This window comes from Vidua macroura, chromosome 4 (assembly GCF_024509145.1).
Source record: "Vidua macroura isolate BioBank_ID:100142 chromosome 4, ASM2450914v1, whole genome shotgun sequence".
NCBI lineage: Eukaryota > Metazoa > Chordata > Aves > Passeriformes > Viduidae > Vidua > Vidua macroura.
Genome location: NC_071574.1, coordinates 22,062,160 through 22,083,006, shown reverse-complemented (window position 1 = coordinate 22,083,006; position 20,847 = coordinate 22,062,160).

Genomic DNA, 20,847 nt, shown 5'->3' with positions numbered 1-20,847 from the left:
ATGGGTGCAAATAGGTGTTAGAAACAAACACCGTATAGTCTGGTTTATGCAGTATGTTCCCAACCACTTGGCATTCTTTTATCTCTATCTACATTTTTTCTATAATTACAGCAAAATTTGCTTAACTACTGAGGCAAAATGAGGTAATGGATGGGATAAAAACTGGGATCAGGAAAACATTAAAATAGGAGTGGGTAATCAGACAAGATAATATCTGTAAATGCAATTTTCCTTGTCCACCTGTGAAATTAACCACTTGGGAGTAGCAAGGATTGAAGGACAATCACTGTAAGAGTTCCTCTAAAAAATACCATGTCTAACAAAAATCAACAGAATCCTGCAGACCTTATTTTTAAAAGCTATTTCAGTTATGGGTTTATCCCTTCAAGAGTTGAGATATGCCTCAAACTTGCAGTCTGAAATTAGCTCCAAACTTACCCCACCATTTTAGACAGCCAGTTAGCTTATCCATGGAGATAGACATTAACTGCAAATTTCAGACCCTTAACACCCTTAACCCATCTCTGCTACACAGAGAAACCTGCAAACTGAAACACCAGTATGAGAGGGTCCTAACCTGCTGGTCCTCAGAAGCACAAACAAGGAGCTTCCTATTGGATCCTTTTGCAGAATCGCACAGGGAATCAAACTCTTCATGGGGCCCAAAGTCCTCCTGAATCCCCATGTGCATATCTGAAAGGATAACTGCAATCACAGCAGTTTTGTTCAATATGGAAAGAGCTGCAATGCAAAGTTTACCAGTTACAGATGGAATTTTCTGTTTCTTTTGAAGCTGAGGGACCATTGTGTGGCAGCGATGGCTGCTGTTATCTGCTACGTTTATGCCACTTGAAAATCTCTGACCTCTGCATTCCCTCTGTCATAAAAAGAACAAAGCAGTGAATATTGATTAATAAAAGTCTTTGACTCTACCAGCAAAGCAGTTACAAGCACTGGGAATTTGTTTGAGTTGAAGAGTATGTCCTCCAAGACTCAACACCTCTAGTTTCCACTCTTTTGACCCACAGGAACCTGCTTCTCTCTCTCTCTCCACTAAGTAAATTTACCTGACCAGGTGGCAACAAAATTGTATTTCTGTTCCCCCTGTGACTGAAGGATAAAGTTAAGGGAATGTTATAATGCCTTTACAACATGAAAACCAGTGGTGAATCTGAACCACCTGAGTCCTGTCTCTGCAGGACAATGATAAATGTCCGCCTGAAGTGCAAAGATCAAGTGCTGGGAGAGCAAGGTCAGATGCTTTACATGACACCTAATGTGACTGTCATTTCTCAGGCTCGGTAGCCGATGGAAATGTGGCGACAGGATGCACCAATCACTAAGGTACCATGTCTGGCATTTAAACAGAGTGCAGCAATTCCAGCAGTGCCAAATGATTAGAGATCTAATTGCCATTGTCCAATGAATTCCTCTGTGGTGTGGTGTGCACGTTCAAAGAAAGCGTTAAGCTAAGTCCAGCAAGGTACTCTCAACCAAAAATGCGTTTTTAAAAGATTAAATTCTGGCTTTCTACTCTTAAATAGTCTCATGAATTAATAAAAGGTTCCATACAGGCATATCTATAAATAATGGATGACCATTTTGCTGTTTTATTGGGAATTACCTTTCTATACATTCCAGAATTTGGCTCTAGGGAAATACCACTGTCTGTATTAAATGCCCCTCCAAGATCATGAGAATTATACAATTCAATCTTCTTGGTTTAAAAATCATTATCAACTTTTTTTCTTTGAAGAGTATGTTGCCTTATGATTGTTTCAATGTACTAGTGAGGGATACAAGATATAAAATATCTATTAAAGGAGTGGAAAATATGATTTACTGGGAGACTGAAGACCTCCCTGTTTTCAGGTTAAGGTGATTTGGTTGCACCCTTGAGCACTTCTGGGGAAACAGGAATTTGGTGACAGATTGCTCTTCAGTTGATTTCACTCAAGCCATTACACCATCCTGTGGTGTCATATAATGAGGGCAGCTTGGGTAAAATCAGATGTCCCTTTTTAAAATGGGAGAGCAGCTAACCAGTCACACAGTTCCCAAGGACTATCATCACCTTTGTGTTCCTGCTGATGTCTAAATGCAGAGTGAAGTTTTATTTTTTCCAGGAAGCTATATTCTCTTTCAAAGAATTACATCCAAAGTCAGGCAGTTCAATGGCCTGTGTAATGCCAAGGAAACCCATGGGCTGCAAGCAGTGTGATTCTTGTCTTGAGGAACTTAAACATTCTCACTTGGATTCAGATTTTGATACTGGTCTATGCCACCTCCCATTATAAAAAATGTTTTTCTCTAGAATTGTGATTTTGATTCATTCCTATTCCTGAAAACTGTAAAAATCATGGAGGTAACTAAAAGCCTTGTCAGCTGATTATCCACTGACAAGGGGCTTTTATCTACAACCAAAGCCCACCTTTTTCCTAAATGAGGAGGTCATTAAGTTCCTCTCCATGTAACTTTCTGATCTCCTCCTAAAGGTCAGATAAAAGTGAACAAATGTAGGCAGATAAAGTTGAATGTGAAGGGGTCTGAGGTTTTTTTCCCGATCCTGTGATTGACAGCTAAGGCCTTGCACAGTGACAGTGTCACTTGAGAGACCCTACCCTTTTTTTTCCCAGGTTTTCTGCAGTCTCTGGTGTCACAGAGGGACAGCCCCCTGTGGTAATGCCAGGCTCCTCACTGTCAGGGGGCTAAGACCTGGACTAATTCATTGCGGTGCAGTTTAATTAAACTGCACCGGAGTTGTTTCCCTGGTAAAATAAGTGTGGGAAGAGAATGTGTGTCAAAAGAGACATGCCTCTTACTGTGTGTGCTTTATTGTTACACCACAGCTAATATATTGTGGGAATTCCCATGGAGTCAATGATAAACTATATTATCAAGCTCCATAAAATAGGCATTCTACTAGTGAGGGTTACTGTAGCCCACAATTCCATTAATCCTCCTAATTTATTATATTATAGCTGTATGTGAGGTCTCATAAATTTATTATACCCCTTTCATCTTGATAAAAATGCTTGTTTCTCCTCTCAAATAAAAACCCTTATTATTTGTTGTGTCTGTCTCTAAAAAATAAATGTATCTGCCCCTTGCAAGAAAATATGATTATTGGCTGAGAAATGTAAACTGTACTTGACATGTCTTCTGCCATAAAATTAAAGAATTTTATTAAACCTTGCTTTCTGAGTACAAAAAACAGTATATGAAGGGCCATTGAATTTTTATTTGCTTTTGCTTTAGAGCATTGCATTGTCTTATATATATATATATATATATATATATCTTTACAAGGTTTTGTAATTTAAAGCCACAGAACCTGCATCTGTTAGTTTGCCTTTTATGAAGAAGGCAATTTTCTGAGCCTCAACATTACATGTCTCTTGGAAATTCATCTGGGTGGCAAATAAAAATCATTCCCTCTTTTAGGGCATTTCACATGAGTAAAATGTTTGTTGATAGGTTATGTTGCAGTAATCTATACTGACGCATTTACTATTTGCTAATACATGTGCTATATTGGCTTAGATGATGAAAATAGCAAACTTTTCCCTAGGAGCTTGTGTCCCTGGAGGGGGTCCGAGTGGCCTCTCTCTTTCACTGGGACTCAGCAGGTGGAATAGAAATCTTGCTTCAGCCATGGTCTAAAGAGAAGTCCTCTATCATGGTTCAAAGCAAAACATGAGCAATCAGTGGAGTCTCACAATTAGCAATATCAGGTTGGACTGGGGAGCACAGAAAAGGCTGTGCTGATTCAGTCCAAGGGCCACTCTGGGCCATGTCTCTGATAATGGTCAGAAGCAGGTGCCTGACTGAGAAAAGGGCAAAGCAAAGGATCCTCCCAGCTACTGTCTCAGGCTGCTTTCAGCTCAGATTTCTTGAGAGTGATGTGGTTTGTCTTATTTGCTAATCCACCACGGAACTGTCATTTGAACATTTCTTCATTCTCCTCTTGAACCCATGCAAACTTTTTAAAATGCACAACATCCTTTACCAAGGAGATCCCCGCACCTACTTCAAACTGGGGTGAAGAAATCATCTCCCTGCACTCATTTTTACCCTGTTTCTTCCATGATCTGAGCACCCTAGATTTTATGTTAGATGAAACAACAAACAGCACATCCCTGTGCATTCTCTCCACACTGCTCCTTACTTTGTTGATCTCGACTGTCCTCCCACTACATCCTCTCTGTTGTGAGCTGAAAGGTCTAATGATCAGTCATTCCTCATACAGAAGGCACTCCTTGAACACCTATATTTTAAGAACAGGATTTCCTCAGCCTCATGTGTCTTTGTTCCTTTTTTGGATTTTACTTCCAGTTATCAAATTACAAGCTTTGTTATGTCATGACAATCCTCTAATCCATCTCTCCTTGTAAGCCGCGTGCAAGGAAATCTGTAATGCTCTTAGTAGTTCTTTACCCTGGATACAGCTCACTATCAGGAAACTACCAAAATCTGGTTCCAAATCCCAGTTCAAAAGTTTGAAGGACAAAGAAATGATGCTGGAATCCTACTGAATTGGAGACTTCCAATACATGGAATAGGGTAGTCTAAATGAATCAGCCAAATGTAAATTTCCCCCAGGCCACATTACAACAAACGTTGAAACTAGCACGTCATGTGGATCTATAAGTTGTGGAAAGTTGTTAGTGCTGAAGATTACTTTTAAACATAAACAAAAAGGCTGAGGGAAAAATTTTGAAAATTTGTGATATGCTCTTAAAGGAGGAATGAGGGAAGGGTAAGAAGGTGAAGAAATACTCTAGGCAGAAACTCTATTGTGAAAGAAGATTCAGTGTTATCTCAAAACCCACCTAGTTTTCTCTTTCAACACAGTTTCTTATTCCAAGCTAGAAAAATTCTATTATTCCAAAAAAAAAAAGTGAAGCTGTTAGAAGTGCCTGCTTTTGTATAAATAACTACAATTCAAGGAATGAACATGAAGCAAATGGTTTCTTTGGGGAACCAGGAAGAAAAAGCATTGTTTTCCAAACAGCCTGAAAAATAACAACTAGCAGGTATTTTCCCAAGAATGCCTGTTCTAAAATCCTTGGGGAAGAAAATGATAGATTTAAAACTGCCTTAAGAGTTTAACATCACAAGTCTGGGTAATTAGTGACAACAGAAACGAGGCTAAGAGAGCAGTATCTGGTATCCATGCTGGTGCTTACTGGGCTGTATGTATGCAAGATGGGAGGTGGAAAAAGCTTCTATTCCTCAAAAGAATTGATAGACTTTTAGCATTGTGGGGGGAAAAATTATTTTCCCCTCAAGCTGCTTAGAATAGTCTGATGAGAGCTTCTTTCTATAAATCTTTATGAAAGGCTTCAATGTGGAATGTGCAAATCCAAGGTAGGACTCAGTTGTTTCTATACCAATTTGCACTACAGAGAGTAGAGTTTTGACAACCCTACTAAAAGTATAAATTGTGGGACTTGGCAGTAACAGAAATAAAAATCTGCTCCATATAATAAAATTTGCCTCTCTCCACAGAGGCCACTTAACTGCACCAGGATGCGCTTAAGGACTCTTAACTGCCTTGAAATAACATCGTGTTTGGTAGGGAATAAGCTCCCAACTGGTGTCACCAGACTGTTTTGTGTCTAAAAGTTTCTGATGTCATAACAGAAGAACTTTTACATATTAAACCAAGAACATTAGATTTAAACTCTTGGGCCACATTTCTGCCCTAGTTCTGAAACCACCATGAGATGCACCTTCCACAGCTTGTGGTGCCTTAGGCACCACAAGTTAGAGAAACAGTTGTGGAAACCTGAAGCATATCATAGGCTGTCTGTGCCATGACATGTGATACCCTTTGCCTCAATTCAGCTCTTTTGTTAGAATTTCAACAAAAATTGTAAAGCTAAGTAAGACCAAGGTTTTAAGCACAAAGCTGGTATATCCTGGGACAATGTTTTGTAGAGAAATTCACTGTTCAAGTAGCAACATTTCACACACTCTTCTCCCCCTGACCCTTTCCTTTGTGTCAAAAGATGGTCTTTGTTCTTCCAATAAACACATTGCTTATGATGATTTTATTGTGCTAAGTTGTTTTCTTAGTTAAGGAAATCCTCCTCCATGTTGGGTATGGATTTCTACCTGCCAGCAGATTTGTTTCCTACCTAAAGATGCCTTGTTTTTAAAATGCACATATCCATATCCCACTTGTAGTTACAAAAAAAGAGAAAAAAAATCCCTATGAGCCAGCAATGTGAGACAGTCTGTCATGTCACACATTCTGGACTGTAAAAAATGATTCTTTAACACTGAACAGTCCTCAAAAGCTATTTCTTATGCTGCGATCTTAAATTTACAGTCATTCCTATTTTCAGTATTTCACTTAGTCATATTTAGCAGCCAGGTGATAAAGACAACAGAAATCTTTAAACCTCTTTACAATTGGTATCCTCAAACATGAACAAATTTGTTCTGTACTGTATTAAAATTATTCATTTCATGTAGGAAATTGATCCATCAGAATTACAACATAAGAAGTAGGCTTCAAAATCAGCTTAGTGCAATAACCATTAAATACAGCCACAGTTTATGACTATCACCTTAACAATCTTTTAAGCAGTTGATATTTACCATCCAGTTGGAGGATGTGTCAGTGCTTTCACAAAGAACATTTACCACCTGTAGGGTTTTTTTATTTCTCATTTTTTAGCTGTGTGAAATTTAATTCTAGATTTTGACTAGACAAAGTCTGGTACTTGAGACAGAAGGAACATGGACATGAATATGACATTTTATCCCACTTACCCTTTTAGCAAGATGCTAATAAAATTAACACTCCCTGCTATTAATGGGCATTGCCTGATTTGCATTGCTCAAGTGCTTTGAAATACCTGTGTGACCATCACTGTATAGTGGCAGAGGAAATGGGCTTCACATAAATTAAGGCTTTGCATTTTTCTGCCTTAATACAAGAGCGTGATTCAACAAATAGAGAATTGGCTGTTAAAGGCAAGCTGCAAAGGTTGGAGGAGTGTACACTCACTGACCTGCCTTGCCTGACAGTAACATTCCATCAGTCACAGGTACAGGAGATATGTTCAGTAGAGAGTTTAATATGCACATAATCCAGTGCAGAGACAAGAATCAGATTCAAAAAGGTATTTTGGACCAAATGCCAATAGATGTGAGTCACTGAGGTAGCACATGCATGTGGGTAGGAGTACTTCTGTACTGAGATAAATGAATATGAAATGGCAGCAGGAAAAACTCTACTGGACAGTTTTCTAGAGGTCTAATTAAGTAAGGAGTATAGTTTAGAGGGAGACTAGAATCAAGCGGAAACTGAAGCTTTGTTTTCTCAAGAAAGAAAATTCAATAGGATTTACTTTGGACAGCTACAAAATCGCAGTTAGTGATTTTCACATAGGTCAGAAAGAGAAGGCAAACTCCACCCACATTTTTCACCAAGTGTTTAGCTTAGCTCACTGAAACTTGTACATTATTTTGCTTCTCAGAACAGATCCTATTACTAGTAAAATAACTTAGGAAAAATCATTTTTTCAGCACCCCTAAGTTTGTAGGCTCATGGGACCCAAACTGAAATTAGGGGAAAAAAAAAAAATATAAATAAGATGTTCATAGAATTGATCAATTTTTATCACAGTAGGATGATTTGATGTAGTTGATTAAAATTGGAATTAACCTGCCATGCAAGAAAATTTTCCTTAAATTCTAGTGGACAAGTATGAGTCCATCACATGTGCATCCTATCTTATTGACACATTGGGAAACTACAACAGCTGCACCTCTTGTTCAAGAATAGAAATGCACCAACAAAATAATGAAGTTACTTCTGGTCCAGACAGCAATAGGAATCTCAAAGCTTACCTGACATACAAATGTGTACAATAATTGATTTGAATCATGGCCAGAGAGAAGACACTGGAAGGCACTGTGGGAAAAGTGGATGCTGACAAGGAGAGTATTTCAGGGAAACAAGCAAGGTTCCTTGTTCTGGAAATTAAAGTTTCTGCACTGAGTGTAACTTGGCTAAACTCAGTTGCAGTGTCAAGGGGTGAGAAGGTTTGATGCAGGCTAATGGTACAGCTTTCATATTGCTTTCTATTTGGAGTCCAAAAATTTAGTTGGGAAAAAAGATCAGAGCTTTACATGACTTGGAAAGGAAATGGAAATGTGTGCAGAGAGGTGTGTGGGCAGGGAAAGGGTCCAAATATTAATTACTCTAATAAAGTTAAGAAACAGTTCATTCAAGGTTCTTCCATGTTGATTGGCAGCAGTCCTGTGTTTACAGCATGTGGTGAGGATTGAATTTAAATAGACTCCAATGACAAAAATTGGAAAAGGTTGTTCAATCTTAAAACAAAAATAAAGCCACTGCATTCTGTCTAGAGGAAAGTTCGGGGGGGGGTAGCGGGGGGAAGGGATGAGAAAGCAAGGTGAGGAAGAAATAAAATCACAGGACACAGTTTCTCAACCTGAGGAATTGTTTTCACTCTGCTTCTGTAGGGACTTTGTTGGACTTCGATATTTTTTGCAGCGCTGCTGTAACTTCCAAACACTATTGTCATGGCTAAGACCTAGTTACCAGGTACCAGAGCTGTCAGAACTGCTTCTTACACTGTTTTTCCTCATTTTCCCCTTTCTTAAATACATTTTTCTTGAAGCACAGATGTGCCCGCAGTAGGTCCATTGGAGCTGGTTGGCAATACCTGTGTCCAGTACAGCTCAGCCTCTGGCCTCACTCCACAGAGGGTGGAGCCCCTGCAGCCCCCCACTGTCAGTGCCTGGGCACCTGTGCCCAGTACTCATGAAATTTCAGTGATAAGGCCATAATTAGAACACACAAAAAAAACCCAAAACCAGAAAAACAAACCAACAGAACAGCCCAACAACAACAGTTAAAGAGAGCACATGCCAAGGGACAGAAACCCATTTATATATATGTGTGAGATGTAACAAATAAAAATGAAAGATTATCATATGCCAAAGGACAGAAACTCATTTATATATATTTATGTGATCTCCCTCCAGCACCTCCTGCTTTTCCCATGCATGACTGCTTACACTCAATATCCCTACTAATAACTTTAAAAGGAATATGTTAGCACATTTGCCATTGATAACAGACGGAGGCAAAGCAATTAAAAATTATAACTGCAGGTGACAATCCTGCCTCTTGGCACTCAAGGAAACCTCTTCCAAAGGCTTTTTAAACATCTCCCTGTGAGCCCCAGTCTCAGTGGGGGGAGGAAGGACTCGCTGTTGGCAGTTTCTGTGCTTGCCTCAGGCAGGATCCATTCCCATACTCAGTGCAAGCACAGCCTGCTCTGCAATAACCCCAAACCCAAACACACCCAATGCAACCCAAGTCCCTCTAGACATAAATTTTACTTTCACATCTCCAGCCTGCCGCCGGGGCTGGTAGGGGCCTTGTGTCTACACTGAGGATGTGCTTCCAGGGGGTGGTGACAGCTCTCAGAAGAAAGCAGTGACTGAAAGGGGAACATGTCAGGGGGCCCTGTCTGACATGGACCTTAGCAGCATGGGAGAGGTTGCAGGGACGGCAGAGGGAGTCCGCGCAGCCTGGCAGGGGATGGGGCAGTCAGCATTAATTCTCACCCTTAGACAGAGCCTTCTACCGGCAGTTTGAATCAAAAAGAAAAGTTTGCTTTTAAATCATAATGAAAGTTGCAGGGTGTTTAAAAAAAATCTCCACCATAAATAATGCAAATTACAATAAACAACATTTGAAATGGACTAAGGGTAATATACAATATTCTGATCGAAACAAAAACTATTTACCCCAAACTGCTTACACACAAACCAGGATTTTTTTATACTAAGTTCACCTTCTGCTTTGACTGTTTATGTGTTTTATTGATTTGTTTGAAACTCTGTTTGGAGACTGTTAAGAAATTGCAGTAAAACAATGTTGTAGAGATCAGAAACACCACGTGTGTTAAATAACAAAGGGTGCCTCTTAAAGCCTCAGGAGCAGTCTAAGAAATAACATGAACATTTTCAAGGTTAAGTTTCCTATTTCCTATAATTAAGAAATGCAAATTAAAGTCAGAGATTGTGGCCAGTGTATAGTTAAGAGCTGAAGCTCAGCTTTTACATGTGGATTAACTTGTGTGATTGATCACCCAAGTCAGAGAAGTTTTGCTTGTCATGAGCTGGCTTCATCACTTACAGAATTCATCTCTGCTTCAGTGAGAAAAATGCCAGTGCACAGGTAACACCTTAACCAAGCCATACACACTCTGGAAAGAACACAGGCAGTGAATGCAAAGGCAATGGCAGCTTTCAGACAGAAGGACCTGGATTCCCAGGATCTTGCATTACTCTGAGTGATCTCACAGACAGGGCAGGCTGGGGAGCAGTGGCTACAGAGGATACACACTCCCACATTTGTCCCACAGACACTTGCTGGCTGAAGAGCAGCTAGCTTTATTAATCCAGCCTTGAACAGAGATGTCCGAGTGCTGTTCTTTTGTCCTTTTTTTCCTGGGTTTGTTTTTGGATTTTAGGGGAAAATACCAATGCAGATCTAGCATTTGTAAATACAAACTATAGTAATAAAACAGTAAGTTTTCTGTGGTTTGGTCTGAGAACAGGGGGAGTTGTCAGTCATTTGAAAAAGTAATATCTTTCAGAGATGCTCTTGAAGAGTACCATTATGAATTGGCCTCTGATGTGTAATGAAGTACATCTAGGACTTACTTGTCTTTAAAGAGTAGTGGCACAAATTTCAGTAAGTTTTAAGGTCAGGGCATATGAGAAATTTGGACTTGTTCTATTATGAAGTTCAATCAGAACAAACCAACAGTTTGTCATGGAGCAAAACAACCAGTATTTTAAAACACAAATGTAAAATTAATTGTAAAACACTTCCTAAACACATATCAGACTTTGTTCATATATGCAATCAAGTGCTGAATTCTTCATTAACTACAGAAAACACTCTCAATGGGGAAACACTATTAGTAATACTGGATAAAAAACACACTAAAGCATATTTCAGAGACGTAGTGGAAACGTAGATTTGAGTGTGGCTCACATTGCCACATGCAGAAAGCCAGACTGAGTCCCAGGTTGGTAAGATCTGATCTGGGCTAAGATAATATCCAAGGTTCCAAAAACACATCACCTATCGACTATCATCTTTAGACAGGATCTGGAATGAACCAAAACAGCTCTGTAAGGAGCTTCATATAAGCCTCCTCTGCCACAATGGTGTAAACACAGGAGAAGGGGCAGGAGAAATTGTACAGTGTGGAAATCTGTTGGGAAAATAAGCAATTAAGGCTAAGAAGCAGCTGTCAGCCACTGGCCATGCCATCAGGTCTTTTCTGAGCACACCTTAGAGATGTATGTGTCATAACTAGCATCCCCAAGTGTTTTGCTTGGCTAGAGAGTTTTAAGGACAGAAATTCAACTATGAAAATAAAAACCATGGTCCATCCTGAATAATAAAAAAAGCCCTCAACCAATCCAGATTCACCAATGTCTGGGCACTTTCCAGATGTTTCCTGTTGCAAACCAAAATGAAAGAGAACTTTGAAAAATGTTACCAGGAAGAATTATAGAAGTGGTAATTCTGATCATTTGTGTTCCATGGACACACCTATCTTTTAGGGGAGTAGGAGAAGGGCTAACTCTGGAGGTTCTTTTGCTCCGGCAAAATCTGGTCCATGCTAACTTCTGAATTTCTCACCAAAGTGTCAACTGGACCTTGGTAACAACAGCTCCTTTTACAGGGAGCTTTGGGAGATACCTGTCAGAATTAGTCCTGCAGGCACAGATTGTGACACTCTAAAAGGTGTCCCAGGTTCTCTAGCACATAAATTGCTACTGCAGAGCAGTTATTCTTAAACGGCGAATAATTATTTAGAAATTTTTGAAGACAAAGAACAAGTAACTGCTTGTTTTCCATATAGATTATAAAATAGTGCTTTAGGCAAAAAGTGTGATTTGCCATTAATTTCTAGCTCAGTCGATGCAAAATATTTGCAGTACAAAGTGAATATGGACCCCTGTCAAAGGGCAGTTATTTCTCCTGTATGTTTCAAGATATCAGAAGGGAAAGTGCAATGGAGCAGTGCCCCTAAGGAAGGCCAGATAAACTCTGCTCACATTGAAAAGAGCCTGGAATATAATGTGGTACCAGTTCTTCGAGCCAATCTTTGCGCAAGGAACTCGATGTTAAGGCTTGAAATGGGAAACTGAAAGAGGTCACTCTGCTTTTATTGAGCTTCTCCTTCATGTCAAACCAGCAGGTTGTGTGTTCTACTCCTCACGGGTCACTGATAGCCTATCACAAAGCCTCTCTGTTTGGATGCCATCCCCAAAACCTCACCAGCCAGCAGAGCAGAAACACTAAGGTAGAGCTACCGGCCAAAAAGCTTCCCAGCACAATAGCTGCTGCTGTCACGGCAGGACAATAAAGTGGATTTTATGCTGGTATATTTTTCTCATCATATGCATGACAGAAAGTCTAATGGGCCTTACTAGTTTCTTAGTGGCTTTTAAGGCCCTATAAAATAGCCTACTATCAGTTTGATCTGTGTTCTCAAGATGTCTGCCTGAACATCAGAGAACTCCAGCAGGAGCTGTGTTTTTATTCCCCCAACCTGCAGGGAAGAGATAAGCTAATTAGCTAAGAAATGAGAGAGGGAAACTATTAGCATCACAGAAGTGAAAATGAAAGCACTATGAGAATTTATAGATGGGGAACACCTACCCCACCTACTGCTCTCTAAGGTCTGGAGGGGTTTTATTAACATAACCTTTATTTTCCAGAGGAAGACAGTTCCTGCCAACAGTCCTGATAAGGACTCTTAATATTGGTGGAGAAACACTTTGTCCTTCAATAGTCTACTTGCAGTTGGGTCTCTGACTTTAAGTAGTTTCAAAAGGAACATAGTTCTAGAGGACAAAAAGGTTGTACTTCAAAATTACTGATGACAGAAGCTACAGACAGATTTAACAAGTGGAAGGGGAGATGTTTCTCTTCTGACCAATACGTCATGTCTGGCTACTGAAGTCATACTCCTCTACTTACTTTCTCAGCAGCCTAGGACTGTCCTATGCCAATTCACTTGGTGACAGCTCCTTTTTGGGGGACTGGTAAATCCTCACCATTTCCCTGTATCCATTGTTATCCTTGATTTGGGACAAAGTACAAAGCACATTAGTTTTTCTCTCTCTCAGTCTTGGTTATACTGATCTGACCAACTGCAGCAGAGTCCACAGAAATAGTACTTCAAGAACAGAAGACAGATGGAATGCATAATCTTTCTACAGCCTAACTTACAAACTTCATTCTTGGAAGACTAAGAGATTGAGTTCTCCTGTTTTCAGTTTTACAGAGATCCAGATTCACTGTCTTGCTTCAACCCATTGCTTCAATAACTTATTATTGAAAAGATGCACATAGGCAAAACAAAACCATAAAATAGGAATACTCCCACCAGATATTTCACACAAACCAATCACTTATTTACAAAATCAACTATCAAACACTTCATTTTTAACTTCTTCCCTGAGAGGTATGGCTATCCTCAGGATGTCTCCTGGAGAAACATCCTTGGCTTTAAACACTGCAGAAATCAAGGCTGAAGATAAGAAGGAACAGAGAGACTGGAGCGCACCTTGTTCACCCAAAGTAATTTCTCTCACAAGTTTTGTTCCTAGTTCTGACCACAGTTCTGACTGAGGAGATCACCTTTCCCATCACATTTCCTGATACATCTCTTTCCTGAGTTACTTTCAGACCTCTAAGGTTCCAGACCTCTAAGGGAGGGAGTACTGCCTGCCAGACCTGCTCCAGACTTTCTAACAGCACTTCGTTGTGACTATTCCCATGTTCCCTTCTTGCTGCTGAAGCAGTTCTCTGTATTCCTCATTGTCTCACAGGAGATGCATTCCCATACATAGGTAAGTACCAAGCTCATTCCTTTTAGGAATTTAAAGGAACTACACTTTTGAATAAATTATTCTTTTTTTATTTACCCCAGATCCTTTTCTGGAAATTTCCATGTATAACAACAAAATGAATGCAACCATCAATGCTGTGTCCCTTTCCACTAGATGTTCTTTCAAATACCTTCCCTTAGATAAGCTGAGCTTTCTCCAGGGCCTGTTCCTAGAATCCCTCTTGCCTTCACACGGTCCCACAAATGGAAGTGACTATCCAGGGTGAAGCATGCTCCAGAAGCCAGTTCACACAGGCAAAGATACTGTTTTGCTGCAATATGAATTCGACCACCGACCTACAAATCCAATCCACTTGTGCTTCAGGCTGAACGTGTGTACAGGTGCTGTCAGTGTGCACGAGACTACCCAGCTGAGGGAGGTAATTCCAGGTTAATTTTGCACCTCCATGATGGGTACTCCCTATGTTACTGTATACAACAAACCCCTGCAGCCCCTACAAGGACTCTCCCTGCAGCCTCCTGAGACAGGGCACAGGCAGAGAGCCATGGAAAAGGAGAGACATCTCTGTCTACCCAAGGCACCCAGGTCAGGGGAGATGAATATGCATCACAGGTGGCCGTTTCTGGTTCACCCAGGCCATTTTCAGGACAGAATACACTTGTTGTAGTACCTAAACATATGTATTACAGCAGTACCTGGCTCTGTCACTGACATCTGGGAACAACCTGACTTCTTGCACTGCCCACCCCTCTCCTATGCATTGCAGTGTAAAGACACAGGATTATGTGGCCCAATGTCCTACAATAGTCCCTTTGAAGAACATGGAAAAAAAGTAGAAGTTAATAAAACTCTCTCAATACCCCCTGAAAAGGCAAAGTTTTTCAGCAACTATTAAGGAAATGCTGCTTCTGTTGACTCGTACTTTCACTAAACAGATATATATTTACATAAACATTTTGTATATTTACTGTTGGACTTGAGAGACATAATACAGGTGTCACTGAGGTCAACAACATTTTAATTCTAAAGATTTTCTTTTTTTTTCAAAGCCACCTGGGAATGGTTAAAACAGGATACAGGGCTTTTATTCCTGCCTGCCTTCACGAAGGCAGCTCTATTCTCTGCTGTACACACGATAGTTGCTATGCATACAGATAGAGCCCTAACAATACTATTCTGACATTTAAGTATTTCACGCTCTGTGCAGGACAGCCTGTTTGTATTCTTAAGCTTGGTTCTTGGGCCAAATGCAAAGAGACTACTGTGTGACTCTGAGCTTATCTTCTGTACTCCCATCTAAAAAGTTAATGCTTGGGTGTGTCAGGTATCACCTGGGGATTTAAGCAAGAGGCTTTTTGCAGTTAACCCAATCCCGTGACCTGCTCTGAATTACCTTTGATTTGAAGGCAGTTTCGTTAAGTACCCAACTGCCTCTTCCATTAATTGGAATCAAATTCTCCTGAAATGTGGGTGCACAATAATTCCTATTTTACCTCCTTAATGGCTCTATACATACTCTGTTACACCTTAGAGCAGAGGTATTGGTGAGACACAGGTGGAGAAGGTTGTTTTGTTGTGCTCACCTTCTTGAATCTGATTTTTGCTGAATGTTTGCAGAATATCAGCATCTGGTTAATCTGGCAGTTGTCTATATAGAGGTTATGGAGGTTAGTGCCCCCTTGGTAATAGTGCTTCTCATCAGCAGACAAACCGTTTATTCATTATTGGTTTCTGTTTTACCAATAGTATGATCACACTTATTTTTGCTCATCTTGCAGTGTCTGGAAAAGGAAGGTAATAGGCACTAGCTTTGCCTCATTTCTCATCATTACTGATGGAAAAAGTGGTATGCAACTAGTGTCAGGAGTGGTGGCACGACTGCTTTGCAGGCTAAATAAAATCTAATATATGCCCTCAGTCAAGGGCTGCATCATGTTCTTGCATTGATGTCCCAAAGGAACTTAGCAGGTAATAGAGGAGCACCACCTTAACAGCAAATTATACTAAATGGGATAGTCAGGGTCTAAGTTATTAGCTGGGATTTGAACTCTGGAAGAGAGAATCTGAGGGATTTTTCTGAAAGGATTACTGCTCCAGGGACACTGTAAGCCAGGCTCGTCATCCCACTCTGGGACAGTTTCTTTCAACAGTTTACCAAGTTATAACTGCTTCATAAATCCTTAGTTATGGTGAGAGTAAATAGCAACTGAAAAAGGAGCATCAACTGGAATTGTGCCTGGGAAGCTGGTATGTTCCTTGACTCCGTGCTTCACTGTACCTGCTGGTTTTGTCACTGCTGTAATTGCACTTCCAGTGGCATGTACGCCACCTCTTTCTTGTGCAGGCTGACTTACCCACTTAGGGAATGGTGTCTGTGATAGATATCTCATGTCTTACTTCCACAACTGGTGCAGATAGAGGCTTTACAATAGAATCCCTTATTTTGACCTAGGGGACACGTGGGCATGCATGTACATGGTAATTGCTATCATTTTGCCACTCCAATAATTCCTTTAGGACTGGTACCTTTTGCTTGCTGTCCCTTAGGTTTTTAGAAGCAGACAGATTACTGGTTATATTTAAGATACACATTGGATACAACTTCTGGCAATTGAACAACACCTCTTGAAAATCCTGCTAGGAATTGTCCCCAGGGTGTTTCCTCTGGGACAACCTAACTCAATTTTTGTGATTTAAAGGTTCTGTCTAGTTCTTTTAAATATTCCTTTGACGTTGTAGTGCTCTGCTTGTAATAGATTGTTATTGCCCTATATTGAGTTTGCAGAGTGAAGGTAAATCTTTTGTGATGTGATTGTGCTACCCCAAACTCAATATTGTTCAGAGGTCCTTTATAACTCTCTGGTTCCACTGCAACAAGCAGGACAAATTTTCATTTTTACTCTTTTAAATTTCTATTCTCTGTTCTGAAACTCTAAGGGACAATATTTGCAGGCAATGTCTAGTGCACTTTTCATCAACTGAGAACTCAAATGTCGTGGTGGGATTGTGGTCATTCCCCCATCTCAATTTACAATATACTTAGGGACAGAGAAGGCAAGAGAGACCACATGTGAGTCCTGGAATCCTATAGTAGTATTTCTAATAGTGTAGAAAACAAAAAAAGCTTCCAGTTTTGATATCAAGTGTATTATGGCATCTCTTACTTTATAAATACATAACATACACATTTTCATATAATATCACCAGCCTAATTCCTTATAATGGTACTATAGGTATGGGAACCAGCTACACACCACAAAAGCCTGGTAATCAGTACACTAATGATCAGCAATCAGTGATCAGGTAATCACCCATCAGTACCCTGTGCAATATATAGCTATGTTTTTCTATACTGCATCTATATGTGCAAATGCATACACAAACTCACACAGAGTGAAAAATTTACTTACTTTTATGTCTGCCCAAATGTTTTTTATGAGAACTCTTCCTAAATGGGTGAGTCAATTTTTACAAGCTTGATGTCAGGTCACACAATACAGGTCAGGAAACCTTTCCTGTTTGATACTGTGGGCACAAAATACCTTTGAGAGCACAAGTCTCTGGCACAGGTCTTGAGTGTATTCCCAGGTTGCAGGCATGCAGTCAGCAAGAACAACTCCCCAGCTCCTGTCTCAGATTGCCAAAAACTGTCTGGGGCAAGCAGCCCCGAGACCACTTTTGTAGCAGTCTTTGCAATTGCATTACAGCAGGTGTGTGTGACAGCCCCACTTCAAGGGCACCATCCCTATGCTTGCTCTTGTTCATCACATGCCTTGGGAGAAGAAGGCTCCCCTAGTGCCCAATTTTCTCATAGAGGTTTAAATAAAACCAAGGAAAACTTTGGAGGCAGATCACATTTCTCAGATGAGGCAATCAACTTCAAATTTCCTCTCACCTAATTTTTGAATATTTGGTAATGACATTGCATGTAGGATGGAGATTTAAAATTTTGTTAGAGAATCAGTATATTACTGCATGAGAATGTTTTCATTTTGCATTCTGTCAAGTAGCCTTCTAGACAGAAAAATAAAGTCAATTCTCAGCTTACAGAAGAATTTATTCAAACATCAGCTGTCCCCAAACCCTTATGTTTCCCTAAACATTTTGACTGCTTTTTAGTGTTCAAGTTTAATTTGAAAAGCCACTCAGACTGAAGAGACATTGTTTCCTCTGAGGAAAAAAGTGAGCATTCTTTTTCTCATCATTGTATTAGCAAAACTACCTGTACTGCCTAGGGCTATTTAAGAGAGAGACTCAGCATTTATGCTGGTTAATAAAGCAAAGAAAGAAAATAATTTGTCACTATTGTGTAGCTCATCTTGTTTCATTTGGGGGTCTCTTTTTTTGTGTGTGCACATACATCTGTGGAGGTAGGATTTCATTAGAAATGCTAAAGAAAACCAACCTTAATTAGTCTGAAACACATCAGTAAACTCAAGCTTACTGGCTCAGAGTCATATAGTGTGAAAGGCCGATACACTGGGGTTAGTCATGGCGAGTTAGTGGTTTAGTAATACTCCCATGAGTCTACCTCTCCAAACTCTAAGCGGTCAGCAAGACAAAATAGCCTTGATCAGCATTCAAAGTCATGCCTCTCTGGACAGGATGGTTAGCTACAGTTTTTCTGCCTACTAATGTTGCAATTATTTGTGGTGCCCTTTGTATCCTGGGTCTCTTATTCTAAAATGTTTGGCTCAAACCCTTTTCCCAGGTGAGTGCACTTTGACTTTCTCTAAGTTAAAGGTCCTTTGTGAGATGTGGCTTTAACTCAGAGAACACAATCTCCAACTATTTTATAAGATATTTTGGGCTAAAATCCACTCCAACATTCAGGCAGATATCCCATGCAGCACAGGCAGGGCTGGCTGGGCTGACAGATGTACCTGCAGTGTACCAAAGACCTTGGGATGAACTAAGCTGAATTTCATTGAGACCATCAAAACATTTAGAACACAATAAAAAGTTGTTGGTTGTTTCTGTTGTTTTTTTTTTTTTTTTTTTTTTTTTTTTTTTTGTTTTTTTTTTTTTTGTTTTTTTTTAGCATGCTGAGATGAATAAATGAGATTTTGGACTTGTTGGGAACACTTGTAGGAGAGTGGAAAATGACAGGCATCAGGAAACGGGGAAGCCAGTGAGGAGGGAAGTCCCAGGCTGAATGCAGTGAGGGTCTCTGGTTTGGCACTGTGGGCCACCGATGTTACAGAAGGGAATATTGTCCTCACTCGGACCAGTAAGTTCTCCATTTCAAATACTGGGATTCTATTCCAGTAAGAACAAGGGATTTAAAACCAAAAGTATCTTGAGGATATAGTTTCTCATTTGGTGGCTTTCCTTTGGTCACAAAACTGAAGGTGTCTTGGGAGGGAGGATTAAGAGAGAGAGAGAAATTGCTAGACAGTTGGAGAAGAGGTTTGAAAGTAGAAGTTTCAAGGCTATTCTCAAAAATTCTAGGTTCTGCAATAATGTGAACTGTCTATTTCCTGAACTAAAAGCAACCCACTCACCAAAAAAAAAAAAAAACCAAAAAAAACCCAAACAAACCAAAACATCCTTGCACCCTCAAGAGCTTCTGCTTCACCTAAGAAGGCAAAGGAAGAAAGGAAGAAAGGGCATGTTCCAGTGTCCCTGCTGACCTGGTTAAAGAAACCACAGAAACAGCTTTGGAGAGACTTCAGGGAGATACTTATTGGATTATGAGAAGCTGCCCAAATTGCTCCAAGGAATAGGGTAAAACTGCAAGGGGCTATTGGAGACAACCCCAGCACAGCCCATGGAAGTCAGGCTTCTGGGCAGACCAGGAGAAAAAGGGCCCTAAGTCCAGTTTTGCCTATTTTGTTGTTTTGGTTTTTTTACATCTGTATCTATGTGGAGATCTCTCTGGCTGATATTTAGCTTTCTTTGTAGCGATTTTATCGCTGCTACATAACACATCCCAAGGCATTAACAAAATAATAAAACTTCTGGGACAACCCAGCTGATCAGCAGGCTCTGATATGAAGAGATGCCATCATCTGTCTTTTAACTGAGAACCCTGGCTGAAAGGAGGCTGGAAATAGGAGGCGAGGAGCCAGTGCCCAGTGACATTTCAGATACCACAGGAGGAAGATCACCTAACGCATTTTGCTTTCTCATTGTTAGCTTTGTCTGATCCTTAGGTACAGGTGCTGGTAGGGGAGTTTTCCTGGGGTCACTGCCCTCTTCACACTCCACATTAACTCCTTCGCTGCCCTGTGGTGACAGCTCTCAGACACCCTGCCTACAGCACTTTGAGAAGTTCTGTGGAAAACTGACAAAAAATTTAAAGAAAATCTTCCAGAGATAAAGCATTTGGAATGGAAAAAGCACACTGAAAACAAGGAAAATTGTACTCTCAGTCTTCCTGGAGCCCGGCTCCTTCGGGTCGCATATGCTCACTAAAGTTTAGAGATGTCATCTCTTAAAGAAGATCGTAGCTTAATTTATACAAACTAGAATTTCTGAACCATGAAATTATTCTTTCTGCAATGAGTAGCAGAGAAATAAAATCAAACATCACCTTTCCCTCTGTCACATGCCCTCTCCTGCTCTTCCCCAGACTTTGCGATGCTTTTTCCAAAGAGTTAAACTGGGTGTTTCTCAGGGGTTTACAACAGGCATAACTATTGCTGAAAAACAATCTGATACATTCAACTTAGCAAGGCCCTACTCTTTCTCTCTAATCTTTCAGCAGGACCCAAGGGAGGCTAAAGCTGAGATCGGTCTATTCTCCCCTCGAACTTTGATTCGCTATTAAATTCCGCCTAATGACGATGACTTTGCCATCTCACGTTCATCAGCAGGCTCTGCGCAGAACAATGCGGGCCCAGCAGCGTAAAGAGGGACATTGTTCCTGCCTCCTGGTTGCTCTGCTTGAGCAGCATCACGTGGACA